General features: G+C 38.9%; 1 protein-coding gene across 15 annotated transcripts in view; it reads right to left on the reverse strand.

Annotated features, from left to right (window-relative positions):
* The window catches only part of COBL (cordon-bleu WH2 repeat protein), a 346,611-nt gene that overhangs the window by 108,549 nt on the left and 216,867 nt on the right, over positions 1–21,195 (reverse strand). The window lies entirely within an intron of this gene.

Consider the following 21,195-nt stretch of genomic DNA (forward strand, 5'->3'; position numbering starts at 1 on the left):
TGCTAGGTGATGGGGATACAAGGAAACCCCCAAAATAAACGAAATTTAGGGAAAAAAGTACCTGATCTCATGGAATTAATATGCTACCAAGACTGGGGGGTAGAACATATAAACAGGGAAATATACACATTCAAAGATGAAGGAGAGAGAATGAGCACTAAAAATCAAAGGAACCAAGAAAAGTGGCCTGCAGATGACCCTAGAGCTGACTCTTGAAGGGATTCTTGGAGGCAGAGGTTAAGTTCACCTGTCTAACTTCAGGTCATGTAATGAAACTTATCCTAGATGCTTGTGATCCAACCACACTTCAGGTCCTCTCTGCTTAGCATTCTCACCCTATCCTCTCCTGTTTCTGTGCCTTTGGCTTATGCCCTCCCCACATTCATCTCTCTTATTATTAAAGGTTTCTTTTCCTTCAAGGCACAAGTCAGGCATCATGTCCTCCCTAATTATTCTCCCTTCCCTCAGAGAGTAGTGATTTCTTCAAATTTCTCATAGTACTTAACTGTCCTTGTATATAAGTATTCATGTAAATGTCCTTTCTTGTCCAATTAAACTGCAATCTCCTTGAGAAAAGGATTGGTTTTATATTTACAGGGTGGTTACCTATTACAGTACTTTGCACAGAATAGGTGCTTAAAAATTTTTTGGGAGGGACAGGGGGTGTCCTTGGCTACTGCTATGGGTGATCTATATAGCTTAAGATCATAAATTGGGTGATAAAAGGAACCTTAGAAGTCAGAGGATCTTAGCTCAGAGTTGAAAGGAATCCTATTTCACAAATGAGGCCTAGGAAAGTTAAAGAATTTATTCAAGGTCCCATCCAAGGTCCATAATTTGAGGTGATTCAACTGGGTCTCAAATTTAGGTCCTCTAACTCCAAATCTAGTTTACTTTTCACTACTTAGATTGTTATTCTTTGTCCTTCATTCTCAGAGAGGACCAATGATCTCAGAAGGGTGAATTCTTGACTTGCAAGTAGATTGGATTTAAGCGAGGCAGAGTTGTGCAAAGTCTTACTCCCTCCTCCTGAGTCGTCAGAGTCCAGCGGCAAGACAAGACAATGGTCGGGACAACTAGTTATGGCCTTGGATGCAGGGAAGAGAACTTGGCCTTTTTAAGATCATTGTTTGCGTTTTGATGGCTCAGAGTGAGTGTAAACAGTAACTATTTTTATTCTAGCTAGAAACTCTGAGGTCTTCTCCATCCTGATGGCTTCTTTCATGAAGGCAAACTAGGCCATCTTTTGCCTCAATTTTTAGTTTTCACTAAACAGATGAAAAAACCCCACTTATCAAGCACTTACTATGTGCCAAGCACCGTATCGTTTCTAATAAGAATCATAAAAAAAGAGTATTTATATATCGCATCAAAGTTTTTAAAGTCTTTACACATATTGCTTCATTTATTTCTCAAAACAACCCAGTGAAGTAGGTAGGTCTATTATCAGATGAGGAAACTGAGAGTGACGAAGATAACGTGGCAAGCCCAGATCCGCTAAAATGGAAAGCGTCTGAAGTGGGTTTCAAACTCAGGTCTTCTTGACTCTAAGTTCATTATTCTAACTCTTGAACCAAGCTGCTTCTACTACTAAGAGAAACGTAGGTTATCCGGTTCTTGCCCACAAGACAAATAGTTCAAGCTTTGAAGAGACGTTCTGTGAAATAACTATTTCTTCCTTTAAAATGGCATTTGATCATTTAATTGTATTTGTGTACTTCTTGGCAGCTTAACTGAGCAGTATTTCTTCCTTGGCCAAGGAAGGTGAGCAGTTGGGAGGTAGGAACGGGGAAGCATATTTTTTTAAAAGAGAAATCTGGAAGATATAAAATTGGCAGAGGGGTCACTCCTTTTTGGACACATGGCCTTTTATATGCAATGGATGCTCAATACCTGTGTATCTGTTTGATGGATTTATTTCCTTTAGAAATCAAGAATTATTTGCATGAATCTTTATTAATATTCAAGTAGAAGATGCCTTTCAAATCAATGCCAATGATAATCAAAATGGCTACTTGTTCCACAAGTCTTTTTTTTTTTTTTAACCCAGACGAGGCTCCTGCAATTCCCTAAAGAAAGTCTAATAATTGAGTGTTTTAACTTCAGGTAAGAATGTTAAGGAAGTGTCCAAACTCTGTTTATCACAGCCATACTAAACTTTACCATTTCACCTGCTCACTAGGTTTTCTTGGAATCTTTCCCAGACCTAGGAATGATAATCATCTATTTTCCTCATCCAACTATATTCACCTGGTGTCAGTTGGTTAACAAGCATTTATTAATTACTTACCATGTGCCAGATACTATGCTAAGTGCTGAGGAGATAAAGGAAGTAAAACACACATACACACACACACACACACACACACACACAACCAACAACAACCAAAACCGTCTCCGTCCTCAAAAAGCATACATTCCAATGGGGGAGAAAACATAAATGTCTAGGCACACAGAGCACATGGAGAAAATAGGAGGTAACCAAGGAGTAGCATTTTATTTTTTTTGTAACTGATAAAAGCTCTCCGGGCACTGGTTGGAGACAAGAGAGTATGTAAAACTCATTAGCCCAACACAGTTAAATTCCTCAGAGATGTATCACTTCCTTCTTTACCCATGGAATGGATTTTCTTTGTAGATGACAGCCTACTCTGACAGTCTACGCTGCCTTACAAGTGATGATAGCTTTAAAAATTGAACTCTGGCAGAATTCTTAAGAGACCGAGCAGAAATATCAAGCACAAGCTAATCTAGAAAAGAGAAGAAGGAAATAAAATGTGAACCATTTTAATAATGAAGGCTTAATCAACCTCATAAAAATTAGATCTCTTATTCAGTCAACCATAAGAATTTAAAAGAGGGGAAAAGTTTATATGAAGTATGATATGCACAAAATCTCCTTTCAAAGAACGTGAACTTTATAAAGCTATCTTGTAGGATTAATTCAAATTCTTCAGTTTTTGCAGTAAGAAGGTCCTTTATAATATACCATCCCCCTCTTAAACATTCTCTATTAGACAGTTATTAGTTACTGTTTCTTTTAAAAGTCTTCAGAGCATTTTGCTCTAATTCAATTTTAGGGACAGTATAAAAATTATTCAATGGTTTTTTAATGTCAGTATTGGTCAGTCTGGGAAGTAAACCTGGAAAAAAAGAAGACAAAGAACTACACAAAGGACATTGTTTCTTTTTTTGGAATTGAGTATAGCCAAACAATAGAACTTGAAACTCATTTTTCATGGCTGACTGATTCCTTTGTAAAGGAACCAGTCCCCGACAATATGATCTGAAGTAATTCGCTATCCACATTCTGCTATCAGCCCCCTTCCCTCCCCAAGATTTGCTGTTCCCAGTGCTAAGATTTTTTAGGTTAGGAAAAATAAGAAGCCAGACTTGATGAGATTACTCTAAGGTTTCTTCTCCTGTAACCTAGCAGCAGAGAGTCAACTTGCCTTCAAGACTGCCTGTTTTCTGAATACAATGGCCATCTTATAATTGAGATAAAATGTTCTTATTTGACCTAAATCTGACAAGTACAATTCACCCTTAGTCCTCAACCCTCTTTCTTTGGGAGGCCACACAGGATGCAGGAGGCCATTTCCAATCAAATTTGTTTCTGGACACAATGTTATTTTGAGAGATCTTTACGGTATTACTGAAGGAATATTTTAAGAATGTGGAAAGCACGATGTACTGATGTGAAAGATCAAAACTTTAATTAGATTCTGGGCTTATAGAGGATGCTTGAGTCTGCCCAGTGACAGTGAGCTTGTTATGAAGAAATGAGCAGTTGTAAGCTCCCATTTGCAGATGTGTGTGGAGTGCAGATTAAGCAGTCTAAAGTCAGGCAAGCAAGAGTAAGTTTTACAAAGGGGCATACCCAACACTAGAGTCCAGGAAGCTAGATTCCCATCAGATTCTTAATTCAAAAGGAAATTGGGAGGGTCACTTCTCCATTCCCTTTCTCTTGCTGGGATCTTGGCTAGCTTGCTGCAGACTGAGGGACAGGCAGTGAAGGATAGTGGAAGGAGACTTGTTTTGGTGTGAAAAGATATGTTCTTGATTCTGCTTTTTCTTACTTGTATGATCTTGGGAAAGCCACTTGTCTTCTCTGGACCTCTGTTCCCTTATCTATAAAATTAGAGGATTGGACCAGATGATCTTAGGATGCCTCCAGCTCTTAATCCTCAAGTCAGCAGTTTTTTTCAGGGGCCCTCTTGCGGGGGGAGGGTCTGGTGAAATCTATGGACCTTTCTCAGAACAATGTTTTCAAATACTTAACATAAGATATACAGCATTGTAAAGGGAATCAATTATAATAAAACATAGTTATCAACATTTTTTAAATATAAAAGGTCACAGGTTCTAGATTAAGAAAGTCTTACTAGGTGCCAAAGTTCTTTGTTGGGGAAGATTTATAGATGAACTTAACTGACCAATCAATATCTACCATTTTAAGTGCTGGGGATACCACAAGAGAAGAGGAGAGGAAGAAGGGGGAGGGGAGAGGGAGGAGAAGAAAAGAAGAAAGGAAGGAAGACAGAAAAAAAGAAAGAAAGAAATGGCATAGTCTCACAGAGCTTACATTCCAACACCATATTCCCAACAGCTGATCCAAATCTTCTCTATATAGGATTTCCAAACCACACTTGCTTCTTTCCATTCCTCTTGGTCTCCATAACTCTCCAGCCTGAACTACTAACTTACCTCCACAGAGCTTACATAGAAACCTCTTTACCTGGAACCTTAATTCACCCTTGGACTACTTTTCAAATTGAAAGTACTCTCTGCCCCTTGGGCCTCTTTCTTGGATTAGCTAGTTTCTCTCAGATCCACCATTCTGATGAGCAAACCCAGGCCAATCACAGTCTTCATTTCTTCCCAGGCAGAACTCCTGATTCATCTACACAAGACTTTCTCTACCTTGCCTCCGGCCACCTGCAACCCCAATTCCCCCATTTTAACTCCCTTTTATATTTTCTTTTTCCCCAGTAGATCCTAAACTCTGGGACTGTCTTTCTTTCTGCGTGTATTTGTAGCAAGTGGGATGTGGACTGGACTTTTTAATCCCATTAAATGGGATCCTTGCTTCCTACTTTAGGAGGGAAAATGGAAGCTTTCTGTACTGAATTCCGTCTTTTCCTTAATTGTAGAACTTTTAAAAAATCTATAATTTCTCCAGTCTTTGACAAACAGGTAACTTTTCTCCATGTAAAGTCTAACTTAGTGACTTCTAGGAATTTTCTCTTCCGTTATTTCCTCTCTCTCATCTAGGTAGGTAGCACAGTGGATAGAACACTGGGCCTGGATTCAGTAAGACTGAAGTTTGAAGACTCAGGTCTGGCCTCAGACACTTACTAGCTGTGTGACCCTGGGCAAGTCAATTAGCCTCTGCCTCAGTTTCCTCCTCTGTAAAATGGGGCAGAATCTATCTTCCAGGATTATTGTGAGGATCACATGAAATAACCATTGTAAAGCGCTTAGCACAGAGCTTGGTGCATTGTAGGCATTATATAAATGTTAGCTATTATCTTTACTCTCTACTTGCCTACTGGTCCTCTTCTGGAGGAGCCAGAGAAGCAGCTCTTAATTGTTCAGGAAACATAATACTAGCTGACATTCACGCAGTACTTAAAAGTTTGCAAAAGTAACAGGCCCAACCATGGGCTACTTAACTTAAATAAAGAAGCCATGAGAATAACTTCACACCCAGACACGGGCCATGGGTGTCAGCCACCTGGAATGGACTCTGGGGACACTGGGCTTAATCCTTTTCACAGTTTCAAATCCTGAGTGGGAGGCCTCTCTGCTTATTTGCATCTGTCCTCTCTCTGTTAAGTGTTAAGTTTCCCAAGAGTGGAAGTGCATTCCCCCTACATACCTGAACCATACTGCCTTGTGCTATACTCAGATATCCTACATACACAAGCCTACAACACTTGTGCAGAGTGATTCCAGAGATTCAGCTTAGGGAGCCATTCCAGAGTCCCCGGCCCAAAAGGACAAGGCCAGAAGCAGGGCTGCAGCCACTTACCCTGGGAAGCAGCTTCAAGCAGTGGAAAGAAGAAAAAAAGCTACAGATTGAATGACTAACTTCTCTACAGAACTCAAGACATGCTCCCTGTCTGGCAAGACCACACCTCACTTTGATGCTATGTAGATCTGGTCCTTAAATAATTCAACATCTAAGAGTCGCCCTAAGAAAAAAAGGGAAATATTTTAGGTTCAAGGTCTCAACAAACATTCTTTCTGCTAAGCAGTTTGTTTAAAGTGGAATAACATTGGATTTGGAGTTAGAGAACCTGGGATCTAATCCTGGCTCTCAATTCTAACCAGTCTGACCTTGTGCTAGCTACTTCATCTCTCTAGGTCTCAGTTTCCTCATCTGTAAAATGAGAGGGTTGCACTCAATGAGTTCTAATACCCCTTTCTAACTCTAACTCTATCACACTAACCATATATCTGTGTGGGATGGCTCAGATCCCTACTTAAATTAATTACTCAGAGGCGTCTCAAAGTGATGACAGAAAGTTGATTTATTCGATTCTCGAGAAGCGGGGCAATTCCTGTACCAGTTCACCTGGAGCAGGAAAAGCCGAAGACAAAGGAGAAGCATATATATATAGACTCTAACACAAGTCCCTCCCTCCCCACTGACCATTATCCTCATTAGCTGAGAATATGATCTTACATTCTAGACACGAAATCTAGCCAATCCCTTTTGAAATGAAGACGTTGAAGGATTATCTAAATTTCATCCAATCACTGAGACCCTAATGTACTACACAGTTTTATATCCTTATGTGCAATTATTCCACTCTAAAAATATTGTAACCTTGAGCCTCTCGGTCTTACCTCACCCCTGGGAGAAGAACGACAATCCTACTCCACTCACATCTTTCTGTGGAGTGTGCGAAGAGAAAGATAATACACCTAACCTGTGGACTTTTCAAAGATAAACTAAAAACCTGGGTCCAGGTGAGCCAACTATGAAGACTGTAGTTAAAAGAACACCAGGACACTGTTATTCCCTCTTGAGTAGGTCGAGACAAATATGGACAGTTAGATAAAAATGTTATATGGTAGTTTTTGAATGCTAGTGAGAGAAGAGAAAATTCAGCATGTGACTGAGGCAGAATTAAAGGGGGGAAATTTGGGTGCACCTAGTGGAGGAGTCAGAAAATACAGGTGTGGTTGAAGGAAAAGTCAAGAAGCCTTTTACATTTCCAATTTGAACTTAAGACAGAGGATTATACTGTTGTTAATGCTGATGTATAATGTCAAGGCAAGAGAAAATAAACTTAAATCTTTTTACATCTGTCAAATGAAGCATGTCCAGTAACTGATGGAAACAGCAAAGGACTCTATGATTCTTATACAGGCTGAGACAGGCCATGTGGTATAGTGGACAAAGGTCTGGCTTTGAACCGAGTTTTTTTCTGACTCCAAATCCTGCCCTTGACATAGACCATGGGCAAGTAACTTAACCTATCAATGCCCCAGAAACTTTCTTAGGCTGTAAATTACAGACAAATTGCTGATCCACACCCCCTACCCAAAACAAAACAGCAAAAAAAGGGCAGACACAAAAGTGGCTCGAGCCTAGAGAAGGCAATTTTAGATAATATATTCACTGCAGCTATAAGGATTAGCTTTTTTTCTGTAGAATTTGAGGAAAGGGTAGGATTCTATAACTCTTTCCCACTCTTCCTTTTCACCTCTCCCCAGGGAAAAAAAGAAAGAAAAATGACAAATCTCAGATGATGTGATACTGCATGGAAATAATTCCGAGAGTGCAAGATTAGAGTATTACTAGTTACATCTGCAACTGAGAAGGCAGATAAGGTCACTAAGGGAATGCAAGGGAAAAGGAAGCCTGCCTGATGACTCTGGTAGACAAAAGGAATTAGGGTTAGAAAAGCATTAAAAAAAATTGCCATCTTTCGAAAACAATCTTCAGACTTTTTCTTAAAGCAAATCAAAGGCATAATCTTTAAAATATGGGGAAAGACAAGCATAAGAAGAAGAAACAATTCCAGACTGTTTGGATACCACTTTCTCATTGAAGGCAATAGACACTTCACTGTCCACGTGCTTTATAGGTAAATTAGGATGATAAAAATTATATAGCCTGGTGACCATTTTTATGTCTAAGACCTGTGCAGGAAGTTCAAACAAAACTTGAGTCCTTGGAGTATGAATCCATAAAAAAAGTTAATTTTGCTTTTTTGTCTTTTTTTCCCTCGATGTCAAGACCAAGTCACTTTGTGGAGAAGGAATAAATTCACTTTTCAGTTTGTTTTTATTAAAAACACCCTTTGTGAAATGTCACAAACGAAAGCCAGTTAAAAATGAATAATCTCCTTCAAACACTAACTTGTTCAACTGAATGTGTCAGACAGGAAACGATCCATAAACAAATTTGAGATGTTAAATGACTAAAATAGCTGCAATTTCCTTTCTCTGCAAAATTTCATTATTAGGTACCATATGATTTCCACTCAAGGAAGTCACTTTGTAACACCAAATAATTCCACATGCGTTGAGATGTGTAGGCTCTACAGGTTTCTCGGGATGTTTGTTTTGGCAAGAGAACTCAACTTCCTCTGAATACAATGCAAACCTCTTCTTTGCCATAGTCAGTTAAAAAGGAAGGCAACCTCAAACGCCCAGAGACAACATCCTCAAATAATTCCATTTTTCCTGACCTTTTTATAAAAGAGGTATTCCTTTTTCTATCTCATGGGTACATTTTTTTCCTTTTCTTTCTAGTGGTTGAATTTTTTTAAACGTCCATAATTTAGGTGATTGTTTATGACAGAAAAATTATGCAGAGCAGTTAACTCTTATACTGCTTTATGTTGGGTGTAGGTGGTGATTTTTACAAAAGATACAGGCAGGTTTACTTTTTTAAAAGCTAAAGGCTTCACGATCCCTTGGGAAGTCATTTAACTTTTCACTGAAAAACTGTAAGTAAAACATGGAATCCAGAGATGGCTCTAACTTCCAGAATAAGCATTACACAGTTCTACTTAATTGGTATCAGCCTTACTCCTGCTCATGGACATGGTTTGTGAAACTACTATGAAATACCCACATGGTTCTTAAAATTTAGGTCAGGGGGGAGGAGGTCCACTTATATATTTGCATAAAGACCAGCCTATCTGTAAAATGGCAGGTTTTTCACATTTGAGCTGCACCATTCACATGTGCACAAATGCAGGTGAACCCAGCAGGTTATGGTCACTTATTCGAGTAATGTTTTGGTATACAATTGCTTTTACCATGTGGAGTTCAGACCTGACAGTTTTGTTGGTCTCTGGGACCAGTAAGCCAGATGAAGTTAATTTAATTCATGTTTCCACACAGGAGAGGTATAGGGTTATAGTGAACAATGTGTGAAGATTCTTGCTAACTATCTTTCCCGTTTTAGTTGATCTACTTGACAGAGACCACATGTGGAGGTCAAGTGATTCCATCCTGATCTCACCAGATGTTTAGCTGTGGTATTATTCCCAAGGCAGGCCATATCGTCTGCTAAGAAATAGTTGGCAATTCTTCCCTCAACTTACAGCCAGAAGGAACTTCATGATTGCAAAAGACTGGGGATATTGCTAGCAATGAGAACAGTTTTCTTCAAGAAGATAAGTGGTTAAAAATTAAGTGACTTTGGATTCTAAAATAGCAAAATGCTTGATTTTCCAGGGATGGGTGAATAAATGAGAATGTCTTCCTTCATTCTGCACTTTCAAAATTGCTATCCCTATATGAAAAAAAAGGTAGTATGGTATAGGGTTGTTGTTATTCAGTCCTTTCAGTTGTGTCTGACTTCATTTGGGGTTTATTTGGCAAAGATGCTGGAGTGGTTTGCCATTTCCTTCTCCAGCGCATTTTACAGATGAGGAAACTGAGGCAAACAGGGTGAAGTGACTTGCCTAGGGTCATGCAGTTAATAAGTGTCTGAGGTTAGATCTGAACTCATGAAGATGAGTTTTCTTGACTTCAGGGCCCAGCACTCTATCTACTGTATCACCAAGCTGCCCTTGGTGTAGAGCAGCAGTTTTCAAAGTGTGACCAAGGCCTTTTAGGGGGTCTGCAAAATCAAAACTGTTTTCAAAATAATACTAGATTTCTTAGTTTCCAATAAAGTAAATGTTCATAAGATAGAGCTCATATAACCAACAGCTCTCTGAAGTCCCCAATAATTTTTAAAACTGCAAACGGGTCTTCAGATCGGAAAGACTGAGAAGTGAAAGGTTGAGAGGCAAACTGGCCTTGAAGATGCGAGTTCAAATCCCACCTTTGACACATAAAGCAAAAACAAAAAAAAACAAACAAACAAGAAAACCCTAAAAATATAATTGTGTTATAAAGCCGCAGATGAAGCTATATCCTATATCCTTGTACTTTAGCAAGGTCATTTTTTAGGATAGTCACTGTGCGCTGTACAGGGAGATGTGTTGATCCCAATGCCTTGGGACTAAGGAAACTGGGATTTATTTGAACTATTTAGCTTTCCTTTTTTTCCCCTGCAAAGACCCCAAAAAATCAAAAACAGAGTGTCATAGGAAAACCTCCCCCTCCGAAAAAAAACAAACAAAAGCTCCCCACAGTAAAATGAAAGTTTGAAGCAACCATTTGAAAGAGCACTGGGGTTTTAATGAACTTATTTCATATCTTTATATAGTTAGAAATATATATTCATAATGGTTAAAAGAGTAGCAATTTTCAAACCAGAAAGAAGAGAAAGCAACCAGAGCCCACATGCACAAAGTGTTTTGGCTGACTTGTTTATTCCTGGGGGGTTCCGATTTAATAATGTACCCTTTACATCCCTCAAAGTTCATTTACTACATAGCAGTGGCTTGATAAATTACAGGATCACAGTTTTAGAGGTGGAAGGGACGTTTGGAGATTACCTAGCTCAGCCTCCTTACTTATAGATAGATGAGAATACTGAAGCCTGGAAACATTAATCAGTTTGGCTAAGACTAGCCAGGTGATAAAGAGTAGGACCAGGATTAGCACCTAGATCTTGAGCTTTCATATCTTGTATTCTTAACACTGTACCATGCTGCTTATTCAAATCTTTGTCATTTCTTTTCTTTTCTTTTTTTTTTTTTGGACTGACATCACTGGTCCAACCAATTAAATGAAGCAAATCAGTTTGTGCATTTAATTAGAAGTAACATTTAATAAATGCTTCCTGTTGTCAAGGTACTCAGTTATATGCTGGGTATATAAATAAATATCAAATAAGACACAGAATTTGCCCTCAAGGAGCTGACTATCTTGGGGAAGGGGGAAGAAAGCAAACATAATTATGATATATCAGAAAGAGCTTCTAAAAGTACAAACACAATGATCAATTTGCTTGCAAATAGAGGTGCTTTGTTTCGTTTTAGGGATATATGAGGACAAAAAAATTCTCAATAGACATCATAATAATATGTGCTTTTCTAAGTAAATATGTATTTTAACTGACTTGATGTCATTCATATATGAACTTTGAGTGTTTTTTTTTAATTGTCATGGAGGCTAAATCTATATTCTCAGTTATATTTTTCACTCAGATCCAATTATGGAAAAAATAGTAGTGTACATGGGTTTATCTTGTGATGAGAAAAAAAAATATTGTTCTACTGACTACTAACTGTAGATGTATACCTCCATCTTTTGGTTAACTCTGCTGTGATGTCCGTTTGCTTATAGCACACTTGAAAATGGCTTATTTGGGTTAGTATGTCATAGAAAACAGAGTCAAACCAACTGACCCTTCCTGGAAGTGAAGTGCGGATCCCGACCCTGAATAACAGTTTGCTCGAATGTTGAGCCAATTGAGCACAAATTATAGATCCTAGCCACTAGATTAAAGCAAATCATTCTTCTGTGTTTTCATTGATTTCATAAATAAGTGATTTTCTCAAAAGGGGTTTTTTTTTGGTAAAGTCCTTTGTAAAGGGCTTAGTACAGTGGCCAGCACTACAGGCACTTAATAAGTGCTTATTCTCGCCCTCTCACTACACTCTCCCTATTTTTACATCCATTTTTAGCTTCAGGGACAAAGAGGACTGCAGGCTAGGAGGCAGAGAACATGTTGATTGGCAGCTTGTCAGTCCTAGACTAGTTAGTTACCCCACTCTTTTCAACTTCAGGTTGCATCTGAGGGGTTAACTTCCCCACAAGGGAAGAAAGAGAGCCAAAGCCAAAGTGCTCCCTGTTCATGGCTCAGCCTACACTGATTGGAGAATGACCCAAGCTTCTTGGAGCTCTTTTTAGTGAAGAATCTCTATCTGCCTTGACCTCAAAGTTCAAAAGTTTGACCTCAGTAAATTCCACCAAGACGTCAGCTATGTCCTGCAGTCTGTAGCCTCTTGGGCTCAGATTTAAGAGATTGTTTGGTCCTTAGTGAATAAATCTTTCTCTCTCATATTTATATATCTATACCTATCATATGTATACTATGTATACATATATCTATCAATATAGATATGTATTTATAGATATGGATATTTACATGAATAGATATATAAACGATAGAGCATGTAAAAATTGCTTGCTATTCTAGGCATCAAGAACTGGCCACATGAAAGCAGTGGACAGTGTGGCTCTGAATGGATTTTTGTTCTAATAGCTTGCATGGGTGGGGAACCTGCACCTGGTAAGGACAGAATTGAAACAGTCTCTAGAGCTTACATTCTAGAGCAGGAGAAACAACATTGTTATTGTTGCTGTTGCTATTACTGTTACTTATATATTGACTATGTAAAAGCAAACCACATTTGGAAGACGTTTCCTCAACAGAAGTATTTGTATTAAAGATGGTTTATTGTAATCTTTTTCTACTTCCATACTGAGAATGAACAATTCTTTTGAGTATAAATGCTTGTAAAGCTTATACTGCAGTTTTCATGTTCTAAGTTCAACAAGTTTTTTCTTTGTAACTTTTGCGAAAGGTTTTGGCATACCCTGAACCCCACCGTAGGGTAATGCCAGCTTCTTCCAAGGTTATTCTCAGCACAATTGTTAGTATTTGAACTGGGAAGACCTGTCTTCCAAAGTCACTGAAGATAAATCACCTTCAGACTTATTATGGGAACCTATCATCAAGAGGTATCCTCCTTACCCTCTGGACATCCCCTGGCATCTGAGAGCACTGGGGGGTGTTGAATGCATGCCAAACTGGAGGTGCTAGAAGGACCAAGTATAAGTTCTGAAAAGATTATCCGTGAATTCAGTCACGTGTTTCCTAAATAATTAGCACTCCTCAATTTTCAAGGCTGATTGAAAATCAGGGCTGCTGCTGTGTAATAGTAACATGAGAAGCAGAGATTTTTTTGTCTATCTAAGAAAGAGCTATTTGGCCTCAAACTGTTTTGCAACCAAAAATTTCCTTCTCAGCTCCACCTGCACACTGGTTCCTGTCTCCATATGTCAAACACTCATTGAGGGCCCGAAAATGTCTCTCTCATCTAAAGAACTCTATGGGGGCATGGATGGTATATGTGCTCTCTCTACTATTCAAGAGCTAGCCAGCTAGAATATAATAATGCTGGAATATACATGGATTCTGCATTCACTGTTTCATGGTATAATGCTTATCCCTTGAGTATTCAGAAATAACTGCTTCAAATGTTGAGATGATGAGGTTGCTAGCTAACATTTATTATAATACTTTCTATGTGGCAGACACTGTGCACCTGATCCTCACAACAGCCCTGGGAAGTAGGTGCTATTATTACTCCCATTTTGCAGATGAAGGAACTGAGGCAAACAGGGATTAAGTGACTTACCCAAAGTTATTCTGCTTGTAAATGTCTAAGGTCAGATTTGAATTCAGATCTTCCTGACACCAGGCATGGTATTCTATCTACTGTGCATACTTGGACAGGAGAACTAACCTCCTTCAACCCTGGAATTAACTCCACAAACCTAGAACATCTGCTAGACATAAAGGCCCTCTCCTTCTTTCCCTTCCCACCACATTAATTTGTTAAAATCCTACTGAGATGACTCATTATGGTGTGAAGGTGGTGCTGGGTTCTCAAAAATCATGCCAATCATGGTACAAAATCTCTGGTTTGTGCTACCAAGACAGAAAGGCCTAGTAACAGGTTCCACGTCTGACTAAGGTCTGGAGAAACACTTTATGAGAAGGTTGACCACAAAGTGATGCATTTTTCAACCATATCAACCATGGCTCAGAAGGACTGCTATCTGTGTCAGCTGGAAAAAATAACTATCCAGACCTTATCATGGACAACTGAAATACTGAAGTAAAAACAATGACAGTTCTGATTTATACAGGTTTAAAAGGATTTCCTCACAATAATCCAGTTAGGTAGATAATGGAATATTATTATTCTCATTTTACAAGGAAGAAACTAAGGCACAGGGAAATTAAGTGACTTACCAAAGTCACACAGTTGGTAAATATCAGGGGCAGTATTTAAATACAGGTCTCGACTTCAAATATCCTATTCATGCTCAGAAGCTCTCCATTATTTGAACATACGAGTTACTCTCAATCCAGACAACCTTCTCGATGGAAAGGACTTCCCTTTGGAGATAGATGATATTTATACATTAGAGATAATCCCTAGGGATGAGGTGAAGATATAGAATAAAGCTTTTCCACACACACACACAAAAAGTTTTGGGAAAGCCCAGTTCCTAAAGATGGTAAAGGAAAAAGGCCAGGCACTGTATCTAGAATTACAGTATTGAAAAGTGAGTTAGAAACCTCCAAAGAGATCATAGGCTAAAATAATTATAGATAGAAGGGACCTTAGAGGTCATCTATTCTGACCCTCACTTTATAAGAGTTAATGGAAGTCCTCAAATGCCCACATTCATAAGGCCTTTACGCAGGGTTACCTATCCTGGAAAACCAGGTGTAGAGATCTTTAAAACTGTAAATAAGACTTGAAAATTGCTTTAAAAATTGTATAATGTCCAGTGATATTGTTTTCCTATGTGCAATTTAGAGTACTGTAGAAGGAGTTCCAGGTTTGGAGTCAGAGGATCTGGATTTAAAACTTAGCTCTTCCACCTAATAGACTGTAAGGGCAAGTAAGTTGAACTCTCTGAGCTTTAGTTTTTCCTTCTATAAAATGAAAGGACTGTACTAAATGAGTTCTAGGGTTCATTCTCCATGGAAATCTATTGTATCGCTGGGCTTGGTCAAACTGCTCCTCCTAATTTCATCTTGTTTAGCTCTATTTTCACATATTGTTGCAGATTATGGGAACTGAGGTGTTAGAGTTCAAATGTGCTGGTTCCACTGTGATCAGTGATGGAAATGCTGACAAATCTGTATCATTTGCCACTTATTTGTTGTCCTATATAAATGCTCATATAAATGTGCGATCTGGCTTAATTGGAGCACCTGTCAAGCTTTCTGTAGACTTATTTTCCTTATTTTTCCCCACTGGTTTCTGAAATGGATAACTAATGGAGAACCTGAGGGTCCCACTGAAATCTACCAACTGTCAGAAGATCTAGAAGAGAGTCCTGGTCCCAGTACACTGACTAGGGTTCCTATGGCAGAGGTGGACAAAAGTAATACAGAAATTGGATAGGATGATTAGAGAATCCCTGATGGATAGAAGAAGTGAGATGATGCTACTCAAGCCTCTCACAACCTCCAAGAAAGTTTTACTATTTAGCATTTACCAAGGGCACTACCATTGATATACTAATCCAATTTTACCATAAGCTACCCTGCTTCCTAGGAGATCCTCAGTACGTTACTTGGGGCCCAAGCAGTTAGGTAAATCAATCAAAATTTACTAAACACCTAATACGTGGTTGACACTTGCTAAGCCCTCAAAGATCTCATAATTTAACATAGCTAGGCTGCTGGGACCTTCTACTTCAGTAAATCTTTGACTTTATCACCACAGAAATGCAATCTCCTTACCTTGGTTCATCTCCCTCTACTCCCACCCTCTGCCCCATCTCTTGTTCTTTTTTTGATGTCAAGCTTGTTTGAATAGCTCAGGTTGGAGTAATTATAACTATGGGCAGTTTCTTCTCATCTTCAATCTTCTAATTTGGTGTTTTGTTATTTTTTCCACCATTTGCTCTAGGTAGTTGATGTTCTGACTGTGCACAGACAACTGATTTGGAAATGACTTCTACTTCAGTCACCATTTTTTCCTTCTCTTAAAAAAAGGAAATTTCTTCCTTTCTTCCTTTCTTGGTTTCTTTCATCATGATATCTGGTACACTCACTGTCCAATTGCTATACACATTTGGATTCTCGTCTTGATGAAAGTATGTATGATAAAATAAGAACGTGGTTTCTGAGTCTTCTTTGGCTCTATTTTGTTACTCAAACTACATTTTGCTACAAATTCTTGGCCATCCTTTCCTGTAATGTATCTTGGTAATGAAAGGATCAAGAATCAAGATGTAGGCAGACTTGGTTTGGAGGCTTTTTGCAAATTCTTCACAGAATTTCTCTCCACCCTCTGCGACATATATTGATCCTTAATCTGCAGTTGTCTTCACGTTGGTCTATTTGTTTATGCTCCAAAACATTCCAATATGAAATTTCTAAATTTCCTATGAAAAAATATTTCATATGGATACTGAGAGAGCATGTTGAAGCCAACTCATCTAAGTCCTTTATTTGCTTCTCTAAGTGCAACCTATGTCCCAACTCTCCATTCAGCTGCAACTTCTTTGTGTCTTTTGATTTCCGTTATTTAATTTCACTCCCTTCTCATCTCTGTCCCCTGGCTTTGCTACCTTTCTTCAAGTGTCAGGTAACATTAAATGTTTTGCAAGGTCTTCCCCAGTAGTCCTCCTTCACACTAGTACCTTCCCTCTGTTGATTATCTCCAATTATTCTCTGTCTTCTTTCTACATAGTTGCTTGCATGTTCTATTTTCTATTAGACTTAAAAGTAGGGACTGTTTTACTTTTCTGTTTGTATCTCCAGAGTTAGCATAGGGCTGCACACATAATTAACTGTTTAATAAATCATTCATTCATTCCTTGAGAGCTTTCCTCTACATCCCCAATACTTAGTAAAAATTCCTGGCACATAGTAGGAGTTTAATAAATGCTTGCTTACTTGTAGCAAGAATTTATGTCATTCATTTCCTTCAGTAGGATATCAATTTACTGATGACTGGATGAAGATCTCACCTTTGGAGTATCAACAATTAAATTAATGTTTATTGTCTAAAGTGTGTACAATTCTTCATACCTTTTGTGCTCTTTCCTATCACTTAATTATAAAAGAAGAAAGGGATCACTAGTGTTAGGGAGTCATTTTATATTCTCCTTGTTTCAGGGGTAGCCTGGCCAGAGAACTCTTCAGTTAGTAGTCAACCTTCTTATGCTCAGAGGCTCTTTGGATTGAAATAGATAGGCTGGTCCTTTGGAGACTTGATGAGTCACTACAACTGTAGTAAAAGGCCCTTCTAGGTTGGTGGAGTTTACCAGAATTTGAACTTCAGGGGCAATGGTTTTTGGCCTAGGGTCATTCACACTAGGGAGACATGTAGATTTTATTTAAATTTCAGGTGCTTCTGGGTAGCATATGAGAATTTATCAGGAGATAAATATATGATCACTCCAATTCATTTGAATTGTTTTGACCACCTGAATTTCAAGCTAAAGGAGTCTAACATGGAACATCAATTAACTTTTTGTTATTGCTGGCCCAACTGGAATTAATAATCAAAATGTCCCTACTTTGGAGGGTTATTGATAGCACATGAAAATTTTGCAGAAAGATATATTTCATATTTTTGCAACACATAAAGTACCTAGAACATTAAACAGCCATGAGGGTTGGCCACCTTTGCCCTTCTTTCTTTAAGCTTTCTACTTCTTTTTAGGATCTAGTACTGACTGAGCTCAACAGGAAATCCATATTTTCTCTGAGACTCTTTGTGAACCTTCCAATGGTCTCTTTGCCAAACTTGCCTCCTGGCACACAGAAAAGGGATCAGCTCTCTCTTTATGAGATAAAGTTTGAAACAAGAACATTAAAATAATTAGTTTCCCCAGTGTCTGTGAGGAAAATAAACAAAAAGAACTGCATGCACTCCAGACTCTGTTTTATATATTTAATTAAATATAGTCATCTGTTTTCTACTGCCACACCTCTGGTTCAGGTGCTCATTTCTCCCAATTCTGGACTTCTAGACTACCTTCCAAATTGGTCTCCTTGCCTCCACTTTCCCATCCATCACATAGGAGCCAGTGGGGTGAACTTTCACAATACATAGATTTCATCATGTTATTTCCCTAATCAGGAAAAGTAGATTGCCTGGGCCCGAGGGAATAAATGGGTAAAACTGTAGATTGCCAATGAAGAGATGTGGACTCAAGATCTAAGGGCTTCACCTGGTTTTAAGAGGTGACTGAAAGCCAACCAAAGCATCACAAAAGGGAGCTGTTGCAAATGATGCTCCAAATGGCAGTGTTGGACTAGATGATCCATGTCTTTTCCAATTTTAGATACAGTTTGGTAACCTCATCATTCCTCAGTCTCTTGCTGATTTATCATCTATATACCACTTACTCTTCCCCCACTGCTGATTGTGGGGTGTATCCCAAGAATCTTCCCTGGGTCCTTTTCTCTTTTCTTTATACTCCCTCTCTTAGCTATCTCCTCAGCTCCCATGGGGTTAATTATCTTCTCCAGGAAGATGATTCAAAGGTCCATATATCAAGGCCTAATCTCTCTCCTTAGCTCTAGTCTGGATCACCAACTGCCCGTTGCACATGTCAAACAGAATGTCCTGTGGGCATTTCAAACTCCACATGTCAAAAACAGAATCATTATCTTTCTCCCCTACACTACTGCCTTTTCAAGCTTCTCTATTTCTTTCAGAGCACCATCATTCTTCCAGTTTCCCAGGTTCACACTTCAGAGTCATTCTTAAATCGTCTAACCAATCCTTGCACATCTTTCCATCTCTACCTCCACCACATCTCTTCTCAGCCACATGGCACTGTGCAAAGAGCTTGAGTTGGGGGCTGCACTTTTAGTTCATCAGGCATAGTGTCTTTAAGCCTTGCCTGATACCACCCCAGGCAAATCACTCAATTCCTCTGAGGCTCAGTTTCCTCATCTCTTAAATGAGATAGTTAAGTCAGATGGCCTCAAATGTTTCTTGAAACACTAGGTCTATAATCCTATGACCTCTCTCCATGCCTGTATGACCTCTCATCCAGACTATCAATAAGTCCTTAGCTCACATCTTTCCTTCCTCAATTCGTCCTCTACCCAGTTATGAAAAGGATTTTCCTTAAACAGAACTCTGACCCTGTCAGTCTCCTACTCATCACACCTGAATGGCTCATTGTTGCTCTGAGGATCAAATTGAACTCCCATTTCACCTTTAAATTTCCCCATTTGGACCTACCCTATCCGTACAGCCTCATTATATATTACTCCCTTTTATTAATGTTATGGTACAGCAAAACTGATATTTTTGCTTCTTCACACATGGTATTTCCAACTCTAGTCCTCATGGGGCTGCTGTGACTATGCCCCATTCCTGGCATGTACTCCCTCCTCACCTCTGCCTCTCAGAAACCGTTGATTTCTTCAAGAAACAGCTCAAGCATCACTTTCTATATGAAGTCTTTTCTGTCCCCCAAACAGTTCATGCCCTCCTCTTCCCTAAACAAATTTTTTGTATATATTCAGCAGATACTGATATATGTACACAGAATATAAGCCTGTTGAAGGCAGGAGCTATTTAATTTTTGTCTTTGTACCTACTGGCATTAGCACAGTGCTTGGCATGCAGTAGTGGGCATTTAATAGATGCTTGTTTAACTGATCTTCTGACTGGCAAGAAATTCCCAGAAGGGAAATCACCTTGCAACATCAGTCTACTGGAGTTTTGACCTGGCATCTTCAAAATAAGACAAAACAAAATCCTCTATAAATGTGGACCAGGATCAAAAAGATTATTTTTGAAACAACGAAGCATGTATCAATCTTCACAAAATTCCCTTCCTTTGAGACCCCAGCTATAAGGTGTCATCTTCCTTCATCAGCTTAGCTAGCAAGGATTCCTCTCCTTTGAAATTATCATATTGTTATTCGGCCTTGACTAGGTTTTTCATCTTTTTCTAACTTGTCAGTTACTGTCTGGGCCTCAGCCCCTCCCTGCTAGATTGTAACCTTCTGGAAGGCCAGTCCTGTCATTTTATGTATCTCCTCTACCTAGCACAGCATCTTGCACAAAGCACTAACTGAATTTTAAAACTGGAAGCAGAGATAGAAATGTAGCCTTTACTCCCAGGGAAAATTCTACTTTTCCAATGATACTGGGAGTAAATTTACTCACCGAGGCAGAGAAATGAAATTTCTTGAGCTTTCTCCTCTCCCATCACCTTGTTTAAAAAGGGGAGTTCAGCTAACTAGCTAAAAATAAATATGAGAGCTAAGCTTATTAGTCCCCTAATACTATGGCAAAGGTCAGTCCTATTGGCCTTTTCCTTCTCTTTCTCAGACATCCATTTCCCACTTCCTGACTTGCAAAAGTCTCCAGAGAAATCCAGAGTAGCTCCAGACCTGACAAGGCAATGTGGGGGACAGAGGTGCACTGATCAGAAGAGATTTCGGTTTGCAAAAAAGCTTCTTCTACCTACAGAAAAGAGAACCTTATCAAATCTTCAACTGCTGCAGTTTTAAGTGATTTGGGATTTAAAAAAGCCCTAACGGACACAGATCTATCCTCTTCCCCTCATCCTTCTAATTCCTATGCCTCCCTCTTACCCAATTCATTTAATTCAAACTATTTGGATCCTCAAGCATTGTTTCTTTTGACTTTGGTACTGTGCAGATAAGTTTGAAATAATTTTGAGTCCCAAACAACTGATGTACAAACTTTTTGAGTGCAGAGGAAACATGCACATAAAAATCAATTGTTCGCATCTCTACAGCATCTTAAGGTGATCACTTTCCTCGGGGCAGTCTTGGGAGGGAAGCTGTACAAGGATCAATATTCTCATTTTGTAGGCCTGGAAGGTGAGGACATTCTCACACCTGTCAGTCTCACAGACAATTATGTAGCAGGATCCTGATTCAAATGCCCAAGATGCCTAACTCTAACTCAAGCACTCTTCCCAAAACATCAGGTTATCAGCCACACTCAGCACTCAATGTTTGTTGAATGCATAAACTTGAAAGCTCTTGGATAATAATGTAATCCT

This window comes from Notamacropus eugenii, chromosome 3 (assembly GCF_028372415.1).
Source record: "Notamacropus eugenii isolate mMacEug1 chromosome 3, mMacEug1.pri_v2, whole genome shotgun sequence".
In the NCBI taxonomy this organism is placed as follows: domain Eukaryota; kingdom Metazoa; phylum Chordata; class Mammalia; order Diprotodontia; family Macropodidae; genus Notamacropus; species Notamacropus eugenii.